The sequence below is a fragment of the Pipistrellus kuhlii genome, unplaced genomic scaffold (genome assembly GCF_014108245.1).
Source record: "Pipistrellus kuhlii isolate mPipKuh1 unplaced genomic scaffold, mPipKuh1.p scaffold_m20_p_6, whole genome shotgun sequence".
Taxonomy (NCBI): Eukaryota; Metazoa; Chordata; class Mammalia; order Chiroptera; family Vespertilionidae; genus Pipistrellus; species Pipistrellus kuhlii.
In genome coordinates, this window is record NW_023425562.1 from 10112811 (window position 1) to 10139094 (window position 26284).

A 26284-nucleotide genomic window follows, 5' to 3' on the forward strand; every position below is an offset into this window, starting at 1 on the left:
TTCTTCCCTTCTTTTCCTTTCTGAAATCAATAAAAAATATATTTAAAAACTAATAAAATATAAATTAATAGTTTAAGAGAGTTTTCAAAAAGAAATATTATATCTCTCTGTCACTGTTAATGGAATCTTTATCATCTTCCTCCTTTCAGTTGATTTTTCCACTCATTTAAATCCATACAAATGCTAAGAACCATTCAGAAACCAATACCAGCCTCACCTGCAAATCAAGCCTTTTATGGCTACTTCAGGTCACATTAATTTCATTGTCATCATGACAAATTATTATTTTATATTTCTATTTCTGAAAGATTCTGAGTGGTTTTCTGAGTCACTTTATAATTAAACTCAGATTTATTTTTATTGGAGATGGACAAACTTATGCCAAAGGACTAGAATGATTTTTTTAGTGTGGCAGAGAGTTCTATCAAACTCGATCATAGAGGCCAACTCTACTGATGTTAGTCAAAGTCCTGCCATTAATGTAGCACATTTCTGACACTCAGAAGTTCACTGGTAAAGATCAGCCTCCACCCTGAGCTTTGATAGTGTGCAGAGGACTAGAATGACTTACTGAAGATTATTTATAATAAATGAGCCTTGGAACTTGATCATTTTTGGCTCTAGCCAAGTTTAACCTTCTTTAACTGGTATAAATCTACAGTTAAAATCCAAACCCTCACATACAATTCACTCACACGCATATATAATTTATATATTTTATTGATTTTTTACATAGAGGAAGGGCAAGGGATAGAGAGCTAGAAAATTTGATGAGAGAGAAACATCGACCAGCTGCCTCCTGCACACCCCCTACTGGTGATGTGCCCGCAACCAATGTACATGCCCTTGACCAGAATCGAACCCGGAACCCTTCAGTCCGCAGACGGACGGTCTATTCACTGAGCCAAACCGGTTTCGGCCATATATAACTTCTAAGTAAGCTCAACCATCTAACATCCTAACTCAGAGTCATTCAGCCTAGAGTTATGATTCTGTAAATACCAAGGGAAGATGGGCTAGGTTTGCATACAACACTTAATTTGATTGTGCAGTTATTTCATTTTGTCCTGTAAGTCTGTTTTCTCTCAATAGCATTTAATTACTTTAAGTAAAATCAGATTCATTAATTTTTCTCTTTGTTTTTTAAACCATATAGACCTCAACACATTATCATTAATGTAAAGGGTATTCAGGAAGCATTGTTTAACTGAGAAACCTGACATGGTTACATAAATACATAGATACTTAAATACATATGGAGACTCCTCCTTGTACTAGAGCACATGTGTCAAACACAAGGCCCGTGGGCCAAATCCGTCCCGCCAGGCCTTGCAATGTGGCCCACACCGCGCTGTCATCACTGCACTCCGCTGCGTTTCCATCACAATGACAGTTTATGACTGTTCAGTAAACCATTCGGCCCGCTATTTAGGCTGGATTTTAGATTTTGGCCCCTTCTCTGATTGAGTTTGACACCCCTATACTAGAGCATCAGTGAAGATAGATTATGTGTTGTGTCTCCTAAGTTAAAAAGAATGGGAGATTTTCTTCTTTGATTCCCAAAATATTTGAACACAGAAACAGGTGGGGGTATTGTTGAAAGTTTGGCTGTGTCTACCCTATCTCATACTAATTTAAGCAGAATCATGTGTGTGTGTTGGGGGGAGGGGAGTATTAAATAAAGAATGCAGCATCCATCTTCCAGGATCAATAATAGATTTTTACTTATCTATCATAAAAGTTAAGAAGGTCTCAGTGGGAAATCAGTTGTTACCCATCAATCATTTATTTTCCTAGATCTTATGATTCTCTTTCTTGAGGTAGAGAAAAGAGAAACAGGTTCAGCTCTTATCTCCAACTAGAGGAAGAAACTCAGATTAACTGTGATGATATAGTATACTCTGGGATATTAATATTTTCTCTTGTTCTTAGTCCCATATTTCAATGGGTTAATTCATTTGTTTTGAATTTATGAGTCAGGCTCTCTTCCAAATACTAGGGATATGGAGGTGAACAGGTAAAATAATAGTCCTAGTTTCAGGGAGTTTAGATTCTACTGAGGAATACAGACACCAAAGTAAATATATATGCATATGTAGAAAAAGTTTTTAAATTCTGACTAAAAGTAAATCTTGTGAAAAGAAGAACCCAGGATGATTATAGAGGAGCCTTTCTGGAATAATGGAGGGTTTTTTGTTTGTTTGTTTGTTTGTTTGTTTAGTGTTTTTTAAAGGGGTCCTAAAAGACCCTTTGGATGAATTAGCATGAAAGATGTAGAAATAAAATGTCTAGGATTCTGGGGTTCTGAGCAGAGAGCAGCAAGTATGAAAGACCTCGAATAAGTTCTTATGTTCAATGGAAAAATTTTAAAAATCTACTGGGCTAAGAAGGGGAAAAAGAGAATTGCTTAAAATAAGATAAGGAAGGAGAGATGAATTAAGGTCTTGTGATGATAATAAGGAATAGGGATTTGATAAACAGTATAAATGGAAGCCATCTGAGGGTTTTAAAGAAAGAAATAGTATGACCTCATCTACCAGTTGAATGTGTACAAGGTTCTCAGTTTTGGTAGATACTGAGGAGAGAACAATGATGTGTGTTTCACAGTCAGTGGGTTTCATAATGTCTTTCTGCTTTAGGATTTTTACACAAAAATCAGAGTCAGGAAGAAATTTTATTGACAATATTTGGGGGAATATAGAAGTATGTACATTAATATGTTATATATGTGTATATACATAATAAGGAATTATATTTCAGGGAGGTATTCACACACTCATAGCGGTTACCAAGGTAAAACACATATCCAGTTGGAATGTTGTAAATATTTCTTATGAAGCTATTTTGCTTGGATTTATGACAAAGTGGAATATGGTTGGCTTCCTTTCATTTACACAGTTTCTAGAGCAGCTTATTACCATTCCATTTTCCAAAATAGACTTTTATTTTCCCATCTTCTAAATATGTGATTGTTATTTATGTACCTTTCATTTGTCTCCAGATGTTCAGCTTAGTGACACTCAATCAAACTAATGAATTATGAAATGAAACTAATAGTAACTAAACTTTTCCAAATCGCTGGTACAGAAAGTAATACAGAATTCATTACTGGAATTTCAGGATGGTGGAAGATTTCTATACCTAGCTTGTTCCAGGGTCAAGACCTTGAGGTTTGAGAGCTTGTTAATCCTCTGAGGCTTCACATTAAATGGTCACAAAATTGGGTGGAAGTCATGTGTTAAACATTTTATGTGCTAGTGTGACCTTATTTCTTGGGAAATGAGGGGCTTTGATGATAGAGACAAGGAACTACAATTTACTTCAAATTAGCACATGTGACTATTATGAAATCTGACATTTTGATCAATCTACTTCTTTCTGAGATACAAAGGCATGCCAGACACTGTTGGCCATAAAAAAGTTATTTTATAAGCAAAAAAAATGGTTTATTCAGAAATATCAGAGAATTATAATTAAGGACATGCACGCTATGGCAAAACCATATTGGACAGGGGCAGTTGGGAGGAACGTTTATAAACAGTGGTAGGATATGAGAGTTGCTCTTACAGGCCTCTTGACTCCAGTCTTGGCTGAGGTCTTCTTTTATTCATTTTCACAACAACATCATCATCCCTATATAATCCTGCATATTGAACTAGCCATTCAGTAATTATCTATACTTTACAAAGCTTTTCTTAAAAAGTACATCTATGTTTCTCTCTGAAAATACATCCCACAACCTTAACTACTTTGATCAGAGTTCCTTTTTTCCATGATGATATAGTGAAAGAAATGATAAATTGGATGAGAAATGATAAGCCATTTTTAAATTTTCCCATATTTAGTAAAGTTGACTTGATTGTGTTACCTGGATAAATTACTTCACCTCCTTAGGACATACTTTTTTCATCTGCAGAATAAGGAGATTATAGTAATTGATTTATAAGGTATGGTCTATCTCCAAATATTATGGTTGTGTGTGTGTGTGTGTGTGTGTGTGTGTGTGTGTGTGTGTTTGCCTTGTTTTTTTATTTTATTTTATTTGTTTGTTTGTCCCCATCTAGCATATATGAAGAGGCTGAGATAAGGGTCTTTTTATTCCTACTTAAAGTCTTTTAAATATGTGAAGATTAGAATGGATGTGTAATTCTGCAGTGTATTTTCCTTTAAGACAAAATACTGTCTTTACTTTCATTAGGCTTCACACTGTCAACATGTTATCAAGAAGGTAGGAATGCCAGGCCAGGCAGACAGTTATACAGAACAGCCTTTTCTTACTGTTATTACAATGAATATTTCAACTGTCTGCCAATCCACATAACTTTGGAAGGCATCCTGAGAACTGGTGATTCTAGACAGTGCTTTGCTTTCATTGTTTTCCACTTTTATTTCTGTTTATGTCTTTTAAAGTATCCCCTTGTTCTTTAGCTTTCAGACTAAGTCTTAGTTTGCCAATACAAAGAGTCCACTTGCAATGTTAGAGGGGATCATTACTATTTTGGACAAAGTCACACTACCCTTCTCAAAATACAGGGGTTAATGCAAGACTAAATATGGTAGCATGACTTTTTATTATTTCTGTGGCATGATTTAGTAAAATGGCAGATCATTCAGAAATCATTCATATGTGGCCTTGAGATGTACTAGAGGATGCATCTTTGATCTCCCTTTCTAATTATGTTTTGCTTTGGTCTAATGTTACAGAAATAATTTGCATTCCCAAAGCACAAACCCAAGTCACAACAGAGGAAGGGGACTTAGAAAAAAGCAAAGGAGAGAGAACCAGGACAAAGTTTTTCTAATGCCATGGAGAATTCATAGCAAATTTATATGTAAATAATCCAGATTTCATTAAATTTACTCTTTGTTCTATAGGCCAACTTCTCTCTTTTAATATCACTCCCATTGCTCTCTTTCTCAAAACTAAAATCATTATAGATCAATAAATAAACTTGAATTTGTATCTTCTATAAATACAGAATTATGTTGAAAAAATAAGTCTCTTGCCATTCTGAAGTTTCCAGTCAGTGCTGAAACCTGAAGCCAAAACATATACAGGTAGAAATGAAGAGATTTCAGCTCACAATAATATCATAATAATAATATCATAAAATAATTAATTGCCCTATTGTGGTGTAGAGCATCCTTGCTATAAAAGATTAAAGTAAGAGATCAGTAAGAGCTGCTAAAGTGAGAGACAGCTTCACGGGGGTATTTGTGAGGTTTAAAGTCTGAGGAAGGTTTTAATAAACAGAAAGAAAAAGAGAGAATGACATTCCATATTCTAATGTACAGAAAAATAGTGATTTAGAAATATACTACACTGTACAAATATATATCATTTTGGGGGCAGAAGCTGGGCAAACTTAACTTATTTTACCCAGATAATTTAAATAAAGAATCTTGAATCGAAATTTACCTCAAAAATGTGAAATGAAAGAGGGTTAAATTCCCCTAGACAACAGTGTATGTCAGCTGTTGGAATTCACTATCTCCTCCAGCTAAGCACAGTAGCTGGGTTTAAAAGAATTTTAAAGTGAAACAACATTTGAGGTTTTGTGCTAAAATAGGGGTGATCAAATCCTATGCTTTAGGGCATCCAGTTTTTGCTGTAGGGCCCTAGTGGGAATTTTTACCCAGTCTCATTGTCATGTAACATCAAGAAAAAGCTGTGTTCAAGATCAGGTTACTGATGTCCTGGGTGAGCCTAGCCTTAGACAGAAAATAAATTTCTGTGGACTTTGACCTATTCCAACTTTACTGCACCTCAAGATTCAGATAATCTGAATCCAAAGGCTCTTCTTGCTTGAATCCTTGCCCTTGAGACCAACTGGAATAGTTTTTGATGTCAGTAATTTCATTGCTTTTTAGAAAACATGACTGTAAACTCTGTTTCTCATATATTTCACCAGCTGCAGATGTAGGTCCTATGAGAGACTTATTATAGTTTCATGTAAAGCCCAAGAGTGGAGATAAAGAATGACAGAGATGAGATGGGAAAGGGATGGAGGTGTAAGTAAGAACAATTATGAACATCATTTTCCCTTACCTTGAAACAACTTAGAAACTATTTGTACAGATAAGATTATTTCATAAGAAACATACAAAAAAAAAGATGTTATCAAGAAGGAACAATGAGAGAGAGTAAGGTAAGTCTGAAATGAGACAGTATGGTATGAAAAAAAAACCTATAATTTAATGCTGTAATCCATGGAAAACACAGTGTCATGGAAGGAATGAGTTGCTGCTTTGAATGGCATTATTTAGTTTTAGGTCAGCAAGTGGAGGAAGAAGGCCAATGTGAGTCCCCTTATTTTAGCATGTATGCATACCTTTTTTTTTTTTTTTCTATGAGGAAGAGAATGAGATTATTGTAAGCCTGGTAAAATGGTTTCCATTCTTTTCAAAATCCAAATATATCTTAGACTCCTTCTTAAAAACAAAAACAAAAACAAACAAAAAACAGCCAATAGATTATGTTAATTCTATTTTTGTCTTTTGCAAACAATCTCAACCCAAAATAAAGCTCATGTTGAATATGGTTACCTGCTGCATGTCTCAGATGAAAACAACTATGTAGGACATTTTACAATATGCCAATGACTAGGTAACACTCCTTTCAATCAGACCGAGAATGTTTTAGAAGGAGTCAAGCATAATAGTTTTTAAAGAATCCAAGGTCATTAATGTGCAACAATATTTGGAAACTAATGGCTTACTTGAAAACAAACTAAATTTTCTTTTATTCCAAATTTATCTTAATTTTATGTTATCTTAAAAGAGGTGGATGGTGCATAACTGCATTACTTATTAGGCTTTTAAGTCTGTGCAGACCTGAATTCAAACACCAGCTCTGCACTTCTTTGAGAACATTATTTTACATTTCTAAGTATTTGTTTCCTCACCCCTTACTAAATAACAACCACTTCCCAATGTTCTAGGCATTGATTGAGATGACAGATGGGTAGGATCTGGCACAATACTGCCTGGTGTGCGGAAACGCTGGCCCCTTTTTTGCTTGCCTCCACTGTACCTAATTGAATGAGGAAATTGAGTCTGCAAACAAGAGCCACTTGTCCCAGGTTCCAGAGCTAGTTGAAAGTGTAGCAAAACCTAGATGCATGCCAGCACCTCTCTTTCAAGCATTGTTTCCGTTACAAAATTTTAAAGATGGCTTTAGGGGAAACAATAGCAACAGTGAAAACTAATGGGCAGGAGGAATAAATAAACCAGTCTGTGGTTTTCCGCTCCCCTACCTGGAAGTCACCATTGTTGCTCTGAATCAAGCTTATGATCTGCTTAATGCCTTATCATATGCATTCTTATTCTCTGTTTTTGCAGCCTCTTTTACATTAGCCTGATTCCTATCTTGAAACCTCTATTTACCAGGCTATTTCTGTTTTTTCTTCTCATAAAGGGCATTCCTTCTGTCTTAGTTTTTGTGGTTGTTGTCAGAATATAACTCATCCTTTAAAAACCAAATTAAAATGTACATGATCCACAAAATATTGCTTATTTTGTCTCCTTATTAACGTTGGTAGTATAATAAAAAGAACCCGGGTCTTAAAGTTATAACTTCTGTTTCAACCCAGATGTTCACTAGCTTTCTCACCTCCCTCCACTCCATCCCAAGGGAGGAAACTAGTGAACATCTGGATTAAAACAGAGAATTTTAACATTGGCTATTTTGAAGATTCCTCAAATAAAAGAGAAAATGCTTTGCAGAGCACCAACATGTCAAAAAGATAGAGGCAGACTGTTCTGATTAAGGAGAACAAAACATCACAAATTAGATTTTGTTTACAAGTATATCTGTGGTTTATTTCTATATGTGAAATGTAAAATAACAACCAGTTAGTTAATTCAAGCCTAGTAAATGCCCCAAGTTTTATCAATTTTCTAGCTCTTTTGGAAGAAAATGGTTATTTCTTCTTTAATTATTCAGTTGATTGTCAATTCTATAATTCATTTAGCCTGTGCAGACTAGGTCTCAAAGTTTTAATCCAGAGCCTGTCACTCACTTCCTCAATGACCTTGGGCAAGTCACTTAATTTCCCCACATCTCAATTTCTTTGTCTGTAAAATTGGGATAATAATCTTGACCTCACAGAGAGGTTGCATGAATTAACTGATTAATGATTATAAAGCAATTTGAAAATACAGAATACTATATAAATGCTAAGTATTGTTATTAAGCAAATCAATTCAGAAAATCAAGATAATGACATTTCTTTTCAATCTATTTCTTAAAGTGCTTAACGCCTTTGCATCTAAGCTCCCTGTTGTAAAAAAAGCAGTTTAAATATTTATAACTTGAATTTTTCTAGTTTAACCACTTCCTACTGCTTACTAGAGAAGAAGAGAAAAACATTTTCTTGAGCTAGAATCAGAAGGTCTCAATCACTTTGACTTTTTGTTTATATCTATTTTAAGTCTTAAAAAAGTTTTATACTTCATGATCTATAGTATATCTACCTATGTAATCTATCCATTTGCTGGAGTCCTGGAATTTCACAGCTGGAGGAACACAAAAGGCTTTATGTTCCAATCACCTTGTATTGCTGATGTAAAGAAAATATTCAGAGAGATAGGAAGTGATTTGTTCAAGTTTACCTGGGCAATTTGTCCTAGAGCTGATTTCTAGTCTCAATTCCTGGCTACCTAGCCTGCAGGAGCAGAGCAGATAATACCGTGTTTCCCCAAAAATAAGACATCCTCTGAAAAATAAGACCTAGTGCATGGAAAGATAAGATATCCCCTGAAAATAAGACCTAGCGCAACTTTGGGAGAAAAAATTAATATAAGACACTGTCTTATTTTCGGGGAAACAGGGTACAATGGGTAGAAACATGAACCCTGCCTTCAGGGATCTCAATTGAAGAGAACTAAGTAACTGATAGCCAGAAATATTAATCAATGTTTACTTTAAAATCAACAAATAATTTGATGAATTTTGAACTGATTTATTATGGAGTTTGTTCGTATAATTTTGGAGATACAAAACTGTAGGATTGACCATATGCAACTTCCAACTTCCATCTTCTTGGCACTCACTTAATTCTATTCCTTTTCCTTAAAATGAGGTGAGCTCAAGAGTTAGATTTCTATTTAGAATTAGAAATAACAATTTGAAGGAAAGATGCAAAACTTGGATTAGATTTTTAATTAGAATATTTCAGTTTTATGTCCAGCTCAGACTACTAGCTAAAGGAGTCTTAGCTACACATCCTCTCCCTGGGGCACAGTTCCCTAATATGTTTTTGTGTTTTCTTGTGTGTTTTTTTGTGTTTTTTTTTTAAAGAAAAGGTCAATGTAAAAACCTCTAAAGTCTCTCAGTGTTAAAATTCTGAATGATGTGTTGTCTGAAGCCAGAGTTGAGAATTCCTCAGGTAGATATTGGATTTTGAATAGGTCATAGACAATAAATCTGATTGTAAAACCAGTCACACTTTAAACCAAATGCTCATTTGAGGTTTCCTATCTTCAACAAAATACATTTGCAGGATGTTAATGCTGGAATATTAGAGATCATTTAACAGATTCCCTCATTTTATGTTGAGAAAACTGAAGTCTTGAAATATTAAGTAAATAGTCCAAGGTCACAAAGTCAATCAGTGAGGAAACTAGGTATAAAACTCAGGATTTTGTGAATTATAGTTGAATGTACTTTCTTCTAAATCATTAATTAAGATGACATTGGGGTAAATGGCCCTTTTCCTTTGAGGTTAGGACATTCATAAACCAAAAGAATAGTTAAATCTTTAAATATTGCTTCTCTTGGTAGTCCTGTTTCAGTCTTCATATGTGTTTGTTCTGAAGACATATCTTTTAAAAGAGGGCAATTACTTTTATTTATTTTTATTAGCTATAATTGTGTCTTATATAAACCTCATTGGCTATGATACTGCCACTGCAAGTCCTTTGAAATACAAAGCCTTAAATGTCATAGTGTCTAAAACATTATCATTGATACCTACCTTTTATTGGATGACCTGTTGATAATAGGTTTCATTTTTTGTTTGTTTGTTTGTTTTGTTTTTTTCCAAATGAGTTGGGGAAAGCTTGTCTGCTTCCCTTGAATGTTCGGATTAAGTAATGGAAAGCTCAAAGCCTTTGCTTGCTCAACCTTGGCTTTTCATGGCAATCCTACAGATCTGAACCTGTGTAGAGAGGTATCTATTGCTGTGCACAGAGTAACACTGGCCTGCCAAAATAAATGTTGCCAATTTGACATCCTCTATTGAGCAGTTGAAATTATCCCTTCTCATCAAAGGAAATCCTTCCACTGGTTCATGGGGGCTTTTTAGCCAGTTCTCATCACAACCGATTGTGAATATTTGAGGACCTGCAGAATCCAGTACCCAAAGCCTCATACCCAATGTTCTGAAGTATGAAACAGAGAATCTTAATAAGAATCCTCTCTTCAGCTTGGCTAGTGTGGCTCAGTGGTTGAGCATTGACCTATGATCATGAGGTCATGACAAATGCCTGGATTGCAGGTTCAATCTTCAATGTGTAGTGTGCAAGAGGCAGCCAGTCAACGATTCTCTCTCATCACTGATGTTTCTCTCTCTCTCTTTCCCTCTTTCTTTCTCTCCGAAATCAATAAAAATGTATTTTTAAAATGAATGCTATCTTTAAAAAACATGGTGAACAGAAAAGTGGAAATGCTTTGTAGATGTAAATCCATGGATCTCCTTGTGCACCAGTTGATGTTCATAGGCTTTGCTAGATATAATCCTTAGTGTTCAAGGAGGGAGCTTTGTTGATAACACAGTTTTTCCACAAGATAATGAGCTACCACAATGGATAGTCATTGAGAACCTTGTATTTATTTTTTTTAAATTGTATCAAGCAGAACAGGTATCTGACCATCAATTCTTCAAATCAGGAACCTCTAGCCTCAAATGTTATTTTCATCACCCATGAGGTCTCCCTTAAGATATATAATCCCCATTCACTATCTCCATTCCCTCCCAGGGGAACTTTAAACTTGAAATATCTCAATCCTAACTCACCATCTTCTATTTCAATCTGTCATAGACAATTAATTAATTCATCAAATAACTATTCATAATCATTGTAACCCACATATAAATCTTCATGCAATATGACAATGTGGGTTTTAGGAAATATCTTGATAAACTCCATTATTTTTGAATATCTGAAATTTCATGTGAACATCTCTGGGAAAGTAGCAAATCAAGTTATCTGTCATTTACAACTTAGAATGAATGTTTTTATTTGAGTTGAAAGTACCCTAGCACAGTTTTCCAATAGATAGTTCAGGGGAGAATAATGGGCATACGTCAACCTAGATGATGTGTGTGTGTGTGTGTGTGTGTGTGTGTGTGTGTGTGTGTGCGCGCACGCTATGTTTTGGGCTTAGTGAGAAATCAAGAGAAGATTCCAACAATGCAATGTATCTTTAATCCTTTCTCTTCCAAAGACTTTGGAAATCCTGTCTCAAAAGAGCAATCCACCAGATTAGCAGTCTTCAATCTTCTCTGTGTCGTAAATGCAGATGCCTGAGTCTAATCCCCAAAATTCTGATTCCACTGAAATAGAATGGTGCTCTGTCATTGACATTTTTAAAAGTGTCTCCAGGAAACTATTGTACACCAGGGTTTGAGAACCTGTGCCCCAGATCCCTCCACATCCCTGCTTCCATCATGAACTTCTGGCTTCCTCTGATCTTGACATCTAACCACCTTTCCATAAACAGATGTGAAAGTGTTCTTCTAGAGCTACCTGCCCTCTCAACATGGTGAAATGAGGCAGTGATCTCCACTGTCTGTATCTCCTTTAATTCCACAATCCACAGCATGTGGTTAAGCATTAATGCTTTCCCCACAGCAGCTTCCCATCACTTCCACTGGAAAAAGATGCACTTGAGCACTGAGCACACTGGCTTGCAGGGTCCTCTTCACATTTACCCTCGACAGCAGTTAAGCTGATTTAGTGGTCCACAGCCACTTTGGGGTGAGAGTCCTTAGGTGAATTGATTGAGTGCCACCCCACATTCAAACATTCACAACACAACCATTTATCTTTCATGAACCAATATTGCCCCAAAAGTTTATCTATAAATCCCACTGGATCCAAGAACCTTCTGCTTAGAATATCTAAAATGATTCCTTTTAAGGACAAACATTTTTAATCAGATGAAACCCTATAGAACAGTGATTAAAACCAAGGGTTTTGACTTTGAGCATAAGCCTTAAATTTTAGTCTCTCTTACTCACCATGGGTATAGCATTGGACAAATTATACCGTCTTTGTGAATCCCATCTTTGTTTTTTTGTTTTTGTAAGTGTAGTATCACTCACCTTCAAAGGTTTTAGTGAAATTTATATGAAATATGTAGACAAGCTACAGAAAATACTTGGCAAATAGAGGTGATAGTGATGGTTATTAAAAATAAAACTGATCTTTAAGAAGTGCTAACATGTTCTGGATGGATATAACTTTGAGAGAATGCAATATCACTGCTGATGTATTAGGGCAATCGAGATGTTTTTCTCTTTCTGACACCTTATACTTACTGTTTGCACCTATTTAAAAATTACATAAATATTAGGAAGTAGGCCCGAAGAAAATAATGCCTAAGAGCTAACTGTAGCAAATTAATCAGAGAGATAGAGTAGCCAAGTGAACAACAAGAGCATGAAAATGGTCAGTGTGGGCCAAGAACAAAAGCTTGGATTCTGATGTGGTCCCACCTTCTTCTCCCTCTCCTGCTTCTATTTGGCTGACTGTGCCTTAGACCTGTCTTTGTGAGACTCTCTGGAGATGACTGTCAACAGCTGGCTATTGGGCATTGCCGTGCAGGGTAAGGTAAGATTCCTCCTCTCCTGCTGGCATCATGAAAGAAAGAACAGAAGGACTGGGTTTGGGGATTTGGAATGTTTATTACCAACTAAGATCATCATCTGACCCATGACTGAAATTTGCACAAGAAAGTACAATAGAAAAGATCCATCACCAAGTTCTCCTTATAAGAGTACTGCTTCCTGCAGTGTAAGCCCCAGAATAGAAGTGTAGAACCTGGGTGCTCACAGATCCACAGTGGGAAGCACACAGAGACTCTATGGAGTACACACAGCTCTAAGCTTGGTTTTGACCAACAGGCAAATGACAATGACAAAAAGGCACCCAACCTTTCCTTATGGAATGTAAACACCTCACTGCAGGGTGAAAATTTACATCAGACTTTCATATGTGTAAAGAAATGTATATCTGTTACTCAGCAGACATTTATGGTTATACACACAATTATTGAATGGCAATTTTTAACCAGCATATTAAATGGTCTCTTATTTATTGATATTCACTTTTCCCAATCTGGGCTTACAATATTGTATGTGGTGGTCTTTTTCTTAAATTCTTGGTTTATTAATTTGAATGTGTCATTCTGAGCTTCCTGCCACAATGAAGTAGGAGAGCAAGGCTGAGCAGTCACATTACATGAGGGTCTTTCGGCAGCAGAGAGCATTGAGGGGGAATGGGTAGGAAAGCAGGGTCCAGCTTCCCATGGAATCACTTGTCAAGGATGAACTACTTGACCTACTTTCTGCTTCATACAGTCTGGCTTAGGCAGGTAGGTAGAAAGTAGGCTGCTAGTGAAAACCAGATACTGTTGGTCAGCTGATACATTATGAAATTAATTTATAAATTATGAAATTAAAAAAGATAAGCCATCACACATGGATTGTGCAGCTCATTTATAAGGAAACTGTATCATAGACTTATATTTTCACACTCAGCTATTTACATTCAGTGATTCAGTAAATCTCAGACTCATGGAGACTGTGTGACAAGATCAAAGGACATGAATTTTCTGTTACCTTTCTGAACTTTTTTGTTAATGTAACATGAACAGCTTCCTAGCTATCAAGATACAATTACCCCAAAGTTAACATAAAGGGCTTAAAAAAACATATTCATCATACTATCCAAGTAGAACATTAGTAACACTCTGAACAATTGATGAGTCTAAATTAAATCAAAAGACAATCACAAGAGTAAAAGTTGGGAGCCATAGATCATTGCACAGGGAAGTCAGAGAAGTCTGCAAGCCTAAGGAAATGACTGGTCCTATAAACCCCACTTGGGTGTCTCTTGACTCTTAGCTGGTTCAGAAGCATAAGAAGCCCTTTCAATCATCAGGAATCAGAAAACTACTAGGCATGACTTTAAGGATCCAGGAAGCCCATGTGTCTCCAAGCCTCTTCCCACAGTTGGTGGCTGAACCTGGAAAAGCCGATCTTAGACCCTGAATCCTGTTAAAAGGCAAAACCCCTTCATAAATGGCTGTCACCTCAGTGGAAATCTAGTGAATGCCAAAGACAACTTCAGATGAGGAAGGCAGAGAAGCCCCCATCTTTACCTACCAAATTTTTTGTGTGTCTAATTGACCCCATTAATGAGCAAACAGAGTGGCAACACAAATAAAACACTTCAAATTTGCCCCATGGATTGCTAAACCGAAGGGAGAGGCGGAGAGGGGGAGAATCAATTCAAATTTCTCCCATTGTTGCATTGTTGTGCCTTTTTTCCTTTTGTAGTTCCGAGGTCTAAATAACTGCATAAAACAAATCAAGGGAAAACAGGGCCCAGCTGCCTGTGGCCTTTGATGATGAAAGGGGCTCTAAGTCAGTCACTCAGCTGTTTCATTACTTGTCTTTAAGGCTGATGAGTCCCAAGCAGACCCGCATCACTGAATTCTCAATAAAGGGTTAGTGCTTGTCCTGCAGAATAATAAGAACTGCTAATGACACCAATTAAGAGCTGTAAATGTCATTTATACTTGTTTGTTATTTTTCAAATCAATAAGGCTGGAAAGACACAGCGGCTGAGATAATTTAGATTGAAACCGTTTGTGGGGACATTTTAATAGATATATTGCAACTGGGATTCTTGTTCTCCTTTGGAGACATTGTGTTCCCCACTGGGTCAATTCTGATATTTATTCAAAGCAGAACTGACCCCCTAAATAATTAAACACAGGGGAAACTATTTAGGACAATAAAGAGCGAGACAAGTATGTACCTTCCACAGTCTTGTTCATCAAATCCCTTGTTTGAAAGGCTTCCATTTTATTCCAGGCAATATCTTAAAGTGGCATCGTGAATAACTTAATGTAAAAAGAAATTCAGGGGGGAAAAAACAACACAAAACAAAATAAAACAAAAAACAGTAATGCAGATGAGAGCACTGTGCTCTGATACCCTGTGAATTGCAGGGCACTTGTTTTTGTAAGGTTCTTATTCTTTTGCCAGGTATCAATGGTAGTCTAGTAATGAGTGCATTAAAAAAGTATGCCAGTTGTGCATATGGCGTTAGTTTTGCTGGAACATGAGGTATTTGGCCAGAACTCTAGAGAAATGTATTTCTTTAATTCCAAAGGCACAGGAGTCATTGAATCCCAGTTCTAGCAAGCGAAAGCTGTTAAATATTTCACTGATGAGGCAGCAACCAGGGAAGGACAACTCATTCCCCATAAAACAACTGTACCCATTATCATATCTTAAAGGGACATGTCACCTCAAAGTCTGTGAATAGCTAATCAAGGTAACTTCTGTTGTGCATGTTAAATTTCATAATAGAGGGTATTGTGTTTTCTTAAGCTTTTCTATTATACTTTGGATGTTAACAAAGATTATAAGAAGTGACATGTGAAATTTAAATTTTTCTATCCTAATTGTCTACCTCTTTACCCATTCTTCTCTGGGTAGGTTTCCTGTTTTGTTTGAAAAGTCATAAGTACATAATTTTTTAAAGCTTTGATTTTAATTACTTTGAATAGGACAGTAAAATAACCAAGCAAGGAAAAAAAACCTCTTAAAAGTACAATTTGGGAAATTACTGTTTAAGCAATCAGTGATTATTTTGTGTTAATGTCTAGACCTGACAATAAGATAGCTAAAAACTTAAAATTTTAGATACTCAATTTATTGTGTCTACATAACACTTACCAGTTTGATTATTCACACTGTGTTACACATGAATATCTGAAGTTGTAAATGCAAACAATTAAAAAAATAAGTAATTAATTTTTAAAATTAAACATATAGTGATGTAGTGAGGAAAATTAAAGAGTATAGCAAATATATTTTAACCATCTACATTCTCTGGTTGACTCATTGATACATTTATTGCTGTTTTTTTGTGTGTTTTAACAGTGTGATATAATGAATAAGAGAAATAAAGGGAAAAAGAGCTGAAAACAGATCTAGGTATCTGTCTTGGTATGATGTTGCCCAAATTGGTTAGTAGAGATTTGATACAAATCTTGATATCCAGCATTCTCAAGCTTGTCTTTGTTTTGAATAATGTAACTATTCTACCCATAAATTGTCTCTAACTTACTTCTGCATTCCTGGCCCTACTATCCCATTATACTTTCCCAGTTTTCTCATTTAGCCAAGTGTATTGACTTGTTGCCCTCCAAATATTTCTCACATATTTCTCTCATTTCTTCCATGTCATTGCCTCCAGCTAGAATGTATTCTTATTTGCCTTATCTCCAGCTATAAAAATTCTACCTTACATATTTCAGCCCTTTCTTTCATAAGGTATTACCTGATCTACCCAGTTGAACAGTGTTTCATTCATTAATTTGTTCATTCATTCATTTATTCAACACAAACCCATGCCATTTTTCCCCCTTGAATTTTATTTCCTTTTACCAATGGTGAATCAGGACATTTTAATAAGTGGACCGAATCAGGAAGACCTAGTGTTGAGATGTTGCTTCCTATTTATTTATTTATTTATTTATTTATTTATTTATTTTAGCACAAATATGTACTCTACAAGTCACCTGTGCCAATGCTGGAGGTCACAGATTTGTATGCAAAGGATCCTATATAAGATCTCTCAACCACATTTGGTCTGTAAAAACAAAACAAAACAAAAATAACCAACTAACATACAGAACAAAAGGAATTGTAAAAGTCATCCAAAAGCTTAGTCACTATATTGTGAGCTCTGAATCAACCTGAAACCATTCCTCAGAGCATAGGGGATATGGTGGTGTCTGATACTAACTAAAAATACTAAAGGCCATTGAAGTAATAAGTGGATACATGGAGTCAACTTTGGCTTCTTGTACTTGGTACCATACAGTTTCCTTTTGATTCCTCATCTTCTTTCCCACTCACTCCCGTCTGAGGCTTTCTGAATTCACACTTTCTCTAAAAGAGATCAACAAGAAAATATCAGGTAACCTCCCTTCATGGGAAGAAATCTTAAGGGATTCATCACTATCTGTGGCATAGCAAACACCAGGAAGGTGGGCAAGATTGAACATTTTAGGGGCAAAAAGCCTTAAATTTAAAGTATCCTAATTAGAAAACTAACTTTTTAATCACTCTGTGGAAAGGTGAGTGTGGCCCAGGGACTTGGGCTCAATAGACATATGTTTGATGAATGTATTAACTCATTCATTTTCCAAAGTTCAAGTACTTGCCTCTGTTATGGACAAATTATATATATATACAAATTATATATATATATATATATATATATATATATATATATATATATATATATGCCTAAGCAATCATTTGACCATTGGGCCATTCAACCAGTAGCAATGACACACACTGACCACCAGTGGACAGACATTGAATGCACAGGCATGCAAATATGCAAAAGACTGATGAATCTCAGAGGGAAGAGAATTGGGGGAGGGCAGGAAGAGATTAACCAAAGATCTTATATGCATACTAGAGGCTCAGTGCATGAAATTCATGAATGTGATGGGGTCCCTCAGCTTGGCCTACATCCTCTCACAATCCAGGACTGATAGATTCTAACCCCTTGCCTGCCTGCCTGCCTGCCAGATCACCCCTAACCACTCTGCCTGATCACCCCAACACCTCTGCCTGCCTGCCTGATTGCCCTTAACCACTTTGCCTGCCTGCCTAATTGCCCCTAACCACCCTGCCTGCCTGATCACCCCTAACCACCTTTGCCTTGGCCCCCACCTCCACTGGATGGCTTCATCCAGAAGTATGTACAGAATGATGTCCAGAAAGTCTTTTGGCAGTCCGGTTTAATTGGCATATTACACTTTTATTATTATAGACTAGAGGCCTAGTGCACAAATTCATGCACCACTTGAGTCCCTTGGCCTGGCCTGCGGGCATTAGGCTGAAACTTGCAGTCCAACATCCTCAGAAGGGTCCCAGATTGTGAAAGCATGCAGGGCAGGTAGAGGGACCCTACCAGTGCACGAATCTGTACACCGGACCTCTAATAATCCAATAAGGCATTGTGACCCCAATGGTGGAATGGGTATCCTTTATCCATTTGACTTTTTCTTTTTGGAAAGAAATGTCCAAATGTTTTCCCACATATGGGGAGTCAGGGGTCATTAGTAAACAATATTCTCTGTTCAGAGAGGATTTGAGTGTTCTCTCTTACTTATCCAATATAAGTGAAGGATTCTCTCATTTTTTTTGAAGGCAGGGGCCCATCTAAGGTCAAACAGTTCCTAAAACTATGTATGGTGCTAGCATGGTGATTACTAGAGAACAGGAGTTGTCAGCAAGCTGGAGAAGACAGGGCCCATCTCTCGGCAACAGCTGCTTGTTGCCAGTCAAGAATGCAGGTTCAGTGTTGCTGGATCTTCACAAAGGCAGAAAATTGATTTTTTTTTAATGCGAAATCTCCTAAATTTCACATATTGGCTTAAAAATATTAATATGCTGGTAAAGATGAACAATATATCCACAGTCCCTATCTAGGCCATAAACCACCAGTCTGCCACATCTGGTTTTTCAAAAGCCAATGTGTTGAATGATAGAGACTGCCTTGAAAGCAATCCTCACTCCACCCCTACCCTCCCAAGTTCTCCCTTGCTGGCTTGACCCCCACATGTTTTCTTGCCTATTAACAAAGAAAAAATGTATTTCTTGAAGAAATTAAATTTTCTATGGTGCATGAGAAAAAATCTGCAAATACAATACATGCCTGGGGACTTTTGAGGTTGCTTTTCTGGATAAAAATGTTGTAACTTTACCTGGTTCCCTTGCTTATGCTTGTTTATGGTGAACACTATGTCAATTCTGTATTTAAGTGTTAAAAAGTAACAAGGAGGAGTTTTCAATTGTCATTTATAACTGCATCTAAGAATTTCCTTCTGCATAAGGCTTGACTACCCTAACTAAATCCTCGGTATTTTTTTTCTTATTCTAATGATATTAATTAGATTTATAGACTCTTTCCAGTGTTTTATGTTGATGTGGAGCTTAGAATACAACACACAGGAATAAAATATCCCCACTACCCAACTTGTGCTTTTGCATGTTTTATTTTAGTGAATAATGAGTCTTAAATAACGTTCTGAATATGTTGTCAAGGATGTTCTAAAGAAATATGGACTGATGATGTGTCAGGAAACATTAATAAACATACAACCACATGGAATTGGTGACTGAGAGAAAGTGATTCATTGGGCCATAAACCATTAAAGAATTTGGGTCATGAAGGCCTGCTACAAATAAAAATGTATTTAGAAAGCAACAGTTATATAATACATTCTCATTTTTAAATTTCCTTTCTCTCCCTTTTAGCTTGCCTAAATGTTTTACAATTGAAGGTAATCATTGTATAACATTCTCAATCCTGGGGTAAAGAAATGTACTCTACATAGTTTCCTTTTCACATGACACAGCCATTTTCATGGTTATAGCTAATTAGCTTCCTTTCCACATTAGATACAGAGGATGTTTAAGCAACGTAAACTAGCTGTCATCCAGCGGCATCATAATCAAAATGGCATAAAATTTGCCATAAAACCTGCAGCTAATAACATTTATAAGGCACCTTATTACATAAGGATATTGAAGAAGCTCAGACACTGTATATCACAATTCCTCCCCGGGGACCTGGTTCATTTTCCTAATGACTGTGTATGGGTTTACTTTAGCAGCTTTTCTGCCCATGCCTGAGCACAGAGCTTACCCATCCAGACTGATAAGAACTGAGGAAGAGTGGCATCCAAATGCAGCAACAAAGCTGTCCCAAAATGAATCATCAATACGGCCATCTTTGTTATTCATCAGCTAAGCCTTCTCTCCACTTCATGGTCATACTGGTTTTACTTGTAAAAACAAACAAACATGCAAACATGTTTTTATTGATTTTTAGAGAGAGGGAGAGGAAAAGAGGGAGATACGGATGATAGAGAAACATTGATTGGCTGCCTCCTGCTCTCCTCCTACAGGGGATTGAGCTCAAAACCCAGGCATGTACCCTGACCAGGAATCAAATTGGTGACCATTTGGTGCATGGGACAGTGCTCAACCAACAGAGCCACACTGGCCAGACTATACTAGTTTCAATATCTGTTCATATTTTAGTTTAAGGTGTTTATACCTACTTTCTACTTGAGAGACTTTAATAGTCTTCCTCCATGCCTCACTCCTGTAGACTTTGCTTCAACTCACCCTTCAAGGCTATCCTCAAGCCATGTTTCCTCTGGGCTTTCCTTCATGCCTCTGTCCCACATTAATCTTTACCTTTGAGATGTGTTTTTTTTATCTCTTTATTGATTAAGGTATTACATATGTGTCCTTATTCCCCCTTGCCCCTCCCCACTCATTCCCTCACCCTCCTGTTGTCTGTGTCCATTGATTAGGCTTATATGCATGCATACAAGTCCTTAGGTTGATCTCCCTCCCTAACCCCAACACTCCCCTACCTTCCCTCTTTGAAGTTTTTATTTTTTTATTTTTTTTATTAATTATAGAGAAACAGGGTAGGAGAGGGAGAGATAGAAACTTTAATAAGAGAGAAACATCTATTGGTTGACTCTTCCATGCTCCCTACTGGGGACTGAGCTTACAACCTGGGCATGTGCCCTGACCAGGTATCAAATCAGGAACCTTTTGAATCATGGGTTGACACTCAACTACTCAGCAACACCAGCCAGGCTACCTTTGAGTTTTTATTGTTTTTGTTATCTGCCCTGTGCAGTGTGTTTATTCCTACCCACTTTGATTATTTTTATTTTTAAATATATTTTATTGATTTTTTACAGAGGGGAGAGAGGAATAGAGAGCTAGAAACATCGATGAGAGAATCATCAATCGGCTGCCTCTTGCACACCTCCCACTGGAGATGTGTCCGCAACCAAGGTATGTGCCCTTGACCGAAATCGAACCCGGGACTTTTCAGTCCCCAGGCTGACACTCTATGCCCTGAGCCAAACCGGTTTTGGCTCCTACCCACTTTTAAATAAACAAGCCCTTCACAAACTAACAAACTCTAAAAGTACAGTAGGGCCATATGTTTCTATCATTTGATGATATTTGACCAGTCCTGTTTAGGACTTTCTATTCCCTTGTTGACTGGTGCCTGGGATCCTGCCCATGGTTCAGTATTTTCACATAATTTCTGACTTGCCAGTCTGATTCCTATCATTTCACAGTGTCTACCTTGTTTCTGGTGTCCTTTCAATTGTCTTCCATAGACCTTCTGAACTACAACTCAGTCACTGGCTGATAAAAACAATTGTCCCTAGAGGCCCCAGTTCATATATCATGCAGAAATTTGAATATCAAGTATAATCTGAATGATGAAGATTTTTTCTATTCCTCCCTTGGCTCAGTGATGTCTCTCTGGGAAGTAAGACCATCCTTTTATTGGAACCACCCCCCTTATCTCTGCCCAGGAGTTTCTGAATTCCAGACAGCTTAGATCCTGTCAACTATGATGATCCATTTAGCTTATTTCCTATCATGTGATTTAAACATTATGTTATACCCTGGCCAATTTGCTGATTATGCCATGTAGAAAGCTTGCCTTTTATTTCTAACTAAATTATAAGCTTCTTATGAAGAAAGATCCTGTCAGTACAGTTATTTATCAAAGCTTTAATGTGTTCTCTAGTCCTAGGCATGTAGTAGTGCTCATATATTCATTAATGATTATCTCCCTCAAACAACTTGTACACAGCATGATGCTAATGCAATAAAGACATCATTCTATCGTCTAATAAAATCTGGATACCCACCAATGGGAAAAGTACAATAGTTACTATTTATAAGACAAATCCATCTTAAACCTTCCTTTTCTTACCATGCTCCCTGTCTTTTTACTTTAAATTAGACTCTATATATCACTCAATCCTCAGTTTATAATTTTTTACTTCATTTCCAAATCTTCTTTTTCACTCCTGCTTCTTGACTTAAAGGACATTTCTGGTGGAGTATGCATGATTCTGAAGTAAGTTCCTGTGAACTGGCCAGAATATAGCCTGGTTGAATGTGGCCTTTCAGCTTGGGATCTTTTCCTTCTCCCATCCCTGGATGATTGCCTTGCACAACCAACATGCTCCCCCACTCCTTTTGTGCTGCTCACTCTTACCTTGGAGTATCACATGCTTATCTCCATGCCTCCCTAGAAAGATAAATACCTTACTTTCCCCACCTGATATATATAAATGAGGATAAAGATAAATAGATATGATATAAAATACATATCATATATGTAAATTAAGCAGTTATGCAAAATATTATGATGGGAAGTTTGAAAAGATTGTACAAATTGGAATTCATGCACTTAATTGGTAATGTTATACATAATAAAATGCCAAAAATATGCCAGCAGCAGGAAAGCTTCATTGTATTGCTCCTCCTATTTGTTAAAGGAGTGTGTGCATTATGGATTATAAATTACTAGATTAAAAATTCATGCATAGGTAGAATCCCTAGTCCTGGCTGGGGATCAGGGCCTATTGGGGCCTTCCTTCCCTGGGTTGCCAGCTGCTGGCTGGGACCTTCCTTCATTCCATGCAGCCCTCTGGTGGTCAGTGCACATCATAGCCAGTGGTCAAACTCCCAGTTGGTAGAACTCCCAAGGGGACAATTTGCATATTAGCCTTTTATTATAGGGTTATAGTGAGAAAATGGGAAGAATTGAGAGGAGATTGCATTATAATGTGGCATAGAGATCTCTACAAAATATTTATGAAAAGTTTGAATTTTATATGCAGTCCTTGAACATCAACTGGTTGAAGATATTTCCAGAGACTGAGGGTAGTCACAGAATAGTTGAGATAGCTTAAGCAAGGGCATTGATATTTTTATCTTCAAAAGCAAGGATACATTTTATATCTGGCAGTCATGCAAACAAAAGTGTAAATTCTATGAACTTTCCTAGGGAAATTCTTTGCCCTCGTCAAGAATGCCTTTTAATGTGATTGAAGAGTTCATGATACACAAGTGAACAGAATATATAGTATGGCAGATGCTATTAAGGTTAGGAGAAAACTAAAACAGGGTTAGGGATTGTCTGACAAGCCTGGGTGCTCTAATTCAAGTAAAAAGGTCCAGATGGATTTTACTGATGTTGTGATATTGGGCACTCAGAAAACGAGATGAAGAGAGCCATTAGGATATCTGGAGAGAGCATCCTCCAGGCACAGGAAAAGCAATGAAAGGGATATTTTTTAACCTTATCAGACAATACCAAGGATCCTTGTAATGTTGGGGGTCACAAATTTAAAGTGATGTCAGCTGGCATGGTTTCATGTTTTTTATTTGTTTTATTTTGGCTCTATGGCTCAGAGTAGCTGGGGGGACAAAATTTAACAAAGTTTAGCACTTTTTTCCAAGTATAATAAAGAGAAAGAGGATAAAGACACTTGAGAGTTATGTTAAACAAGGAAACAATCCTAAAAATGGAATCTCAAATAAGGAAAGAAGGAAATGAAGGCATGGAGAAGGAGTCAGGGACACTGGAAAGGTGACAGAATCAATCATAGATACTCATGAGGTCAAGTTATTAAATCTGATGTTTAGAGTATAAACTCTAAAGATGGGTAATAACCATCAAATAATGGGATTCTCAAAATGGAAGCTCTGGGAGTGGATCTGTTATGTTGGTAAGGTCCAAGGTATAACTATGCTGACAATAGAGGTAAAATGAAATTCAATATTCTTCAGAAGAGGGATTGCAAAACCCCAAAGACAGGGTTTTGGAGATCTGAAATTACAATGCAGGATGAAATCGAAGTGATGGAATGAAAATGAACCAGTAACTAAATTATCTTAGCAATAAAACAGAATGACCACCAAACCTGTATATGGAAGCAATAAGGAGAAAATTCCTTAATCTGATAGTATAAGATTAGGAAAGAGAGACAGAAAGACACCCACTCTTCTCTGTGACAGAGACTAGGTATTCTTTGACAGGACTGTTGGAGAATCAAGCTTTCTTTTGATTATCAGACCCAATGACCTTTTTTCATAATAGATATTCTCTACTGTTCCTTTAAATATTTCTATAAAGTCATAGATAATTTAACTTACATGCACCATAACTTTTTAAGAAATGAAAGTGAAGGAGAAAATAAAAGTCATTCTAAAGTAGAAAAGTCATTGAATTATTTCAATACATAAATGGTCATGCACATTGACCCTAGAAGTCACAATGTGGAGGTCATATGCACTGTATTGGTGACAGCTGCAAGTGAAGACAGATAGGGATGTGTTTTCTGAACAGCTTCAATACCAAAGGCAGTGTCACCATAAGTGAGTGATTTACTGAGATGGTGACATCTCTGGAAAAATTCTAAATAAAAAAGGAATGGCTACCCTTGATTTTCACTGGACAGAATCATGCATAGTATCACTGGGAAATACTATTTTGAGTTTATAACCTAGACTGGGTTATGTTCTAGCCTCAGGTACTACTAACCTGGATTTTCACCCACATGGATACAAGTGGCACACCAGAAAATAACATGGAATGCAGACCAGCTCTTGTGCATGATCATCCCCTGATGCTTTGTGCCACCCCTCAATGCCAGTCACTGAAAACCACACACATTTTTGATATGCATCCATGCTGTCCCTCCTGAGGACATGAAGATTAATATTCATTTCAGTTTGTAGAATAAGAGAGTAGCTGAAGAAAAATCTGAGACATAAATGAAACTTTGAATTGTGATCAAGTCAATTCTCAAAGTGATTAAAACATAGGACATTTTGAACAAAAGCCAAACTTGAATATACACATACACTTTGAAGAGTGAAAATTGTCCATAAAATTTTATGATTCAAACATTAGATGTGTCTCTCTTCCACCCACTGCCAGACTTAAAATACACTAGATTAAAGAAGAGGGAAGCAAAAAGTGCTCAAAGGATACTGCTTATTGCTAGCCCCTGCCCCCCCAAAAATCCTAAGAATTCATAAATTGCTTGGGGACTTCTATGAACTTCAGCTGGGTTTATCATCTAATGAATAATCCTTCTGTATTTTTACTTAATGTGTATGGACCACAAGGGCATATACATTTGTACACAGGCATGTTTACATTAAGATTCAAATAGAACAAGTAGCCCCTTTGTGATAAGAAAGCTTGAAGTGAGTGTTTGCATCCATATATCTAATAACCTGCTAATCAGTTGCAGCCTCTTGCTAATCCCCAGTATTTCCAGGGCTCTGGTCACATGGAGGGTGATGATGATCCTGATCATATTGGAAAGAAAAATCAAACTGTAGAGATACATACTGTAGTTCCAAATGCTATTTTTAACAACAAAAAAAGTTGAAATATGTTTTTAAAATATATTTTATTGATTTTTTACAAAAAGGAAGGGAGAGGAATAGAGAGTTAGAAACAATGAGAGAGAAATATTGATCAGCTGCCTCCTCATACCCCTACCACGGATGTGCCCACCACCAAGGTACATGCCCATGATCAGAATCGGACCTGGGACCCTTCAGTCCGCAGGCCGATGCTCTATCCACTGAGCCAAACCAGTTAGGGCTGAAATATCTTATTATTCAGAGGTGAAACAGAACAGCAGAACAAATCACTTCCTGTTTTATCAACCTTCATCACAAAATTTTCACCATCAAAGTGTTTTCAAGTTATAAAGTAAATACAGTTTAGCTCTGACTTTACACATATACTTTCTAGTATGTGCTTCTATATACAGTATTTGAAGAAGTAGGCTTACAGCTGTTCCTATGGGAAATAATACAATAATTAATAAATAATGCAAGAATAAACTGTTTTGCATATTTACAACTATAAACCTACTTTTGCCCCACCCTATATGCACATGTCTTTGGTGCTCAGAGATAAGCATAGTTCGTTTGTTTGTTTTTCCTTAAATATTTCAGAGCATTTTTTTCAGATATGTAGCTCTCTTTCTCATAGCTTTCTAAATAAATTGAATATAAAGAGACAAATCCTTTTTATTTTTTTTATTCATTTACACTTCAATCATTCATGTTATTTAATAGCTATTTGATAT

The 26284-nt window shown here is 36.6% G+C and overlaps 1 long non-coding RNA gene and 1 other non-coding gene across 2 annotated transcripts; one reads left to right on the top strand and one right to left on the bottom strand.

Annotated features, from left to right (window-relative positions):
- Positions 1-404: 404 nt before the first annotated feature.
- Positions 405-554, bottom strand: LOC118708529. The gene has a single exon (XR_004984605.1). It is a non-coding gene; the product is annotated as a small nucleolar RNA SNORA62/SNORA6 family (small nucleolar RNA).
- Positions 555-808: 254 nt separating this feature from the next.
- LOC118707644 lies at positions 809-26086 on the top strand. The gene is made up of 4 exons (XR_004984347.1): positions 809-821; positions 1579-1590; positions 2320-2322; positions 25973-26086. It is a non-coding gene; the product is annotated as an uncharacterized LOC118707644 (long non-coding RNA).
- Positions 26087-26284: the final 198 nt, after the last annotated feature.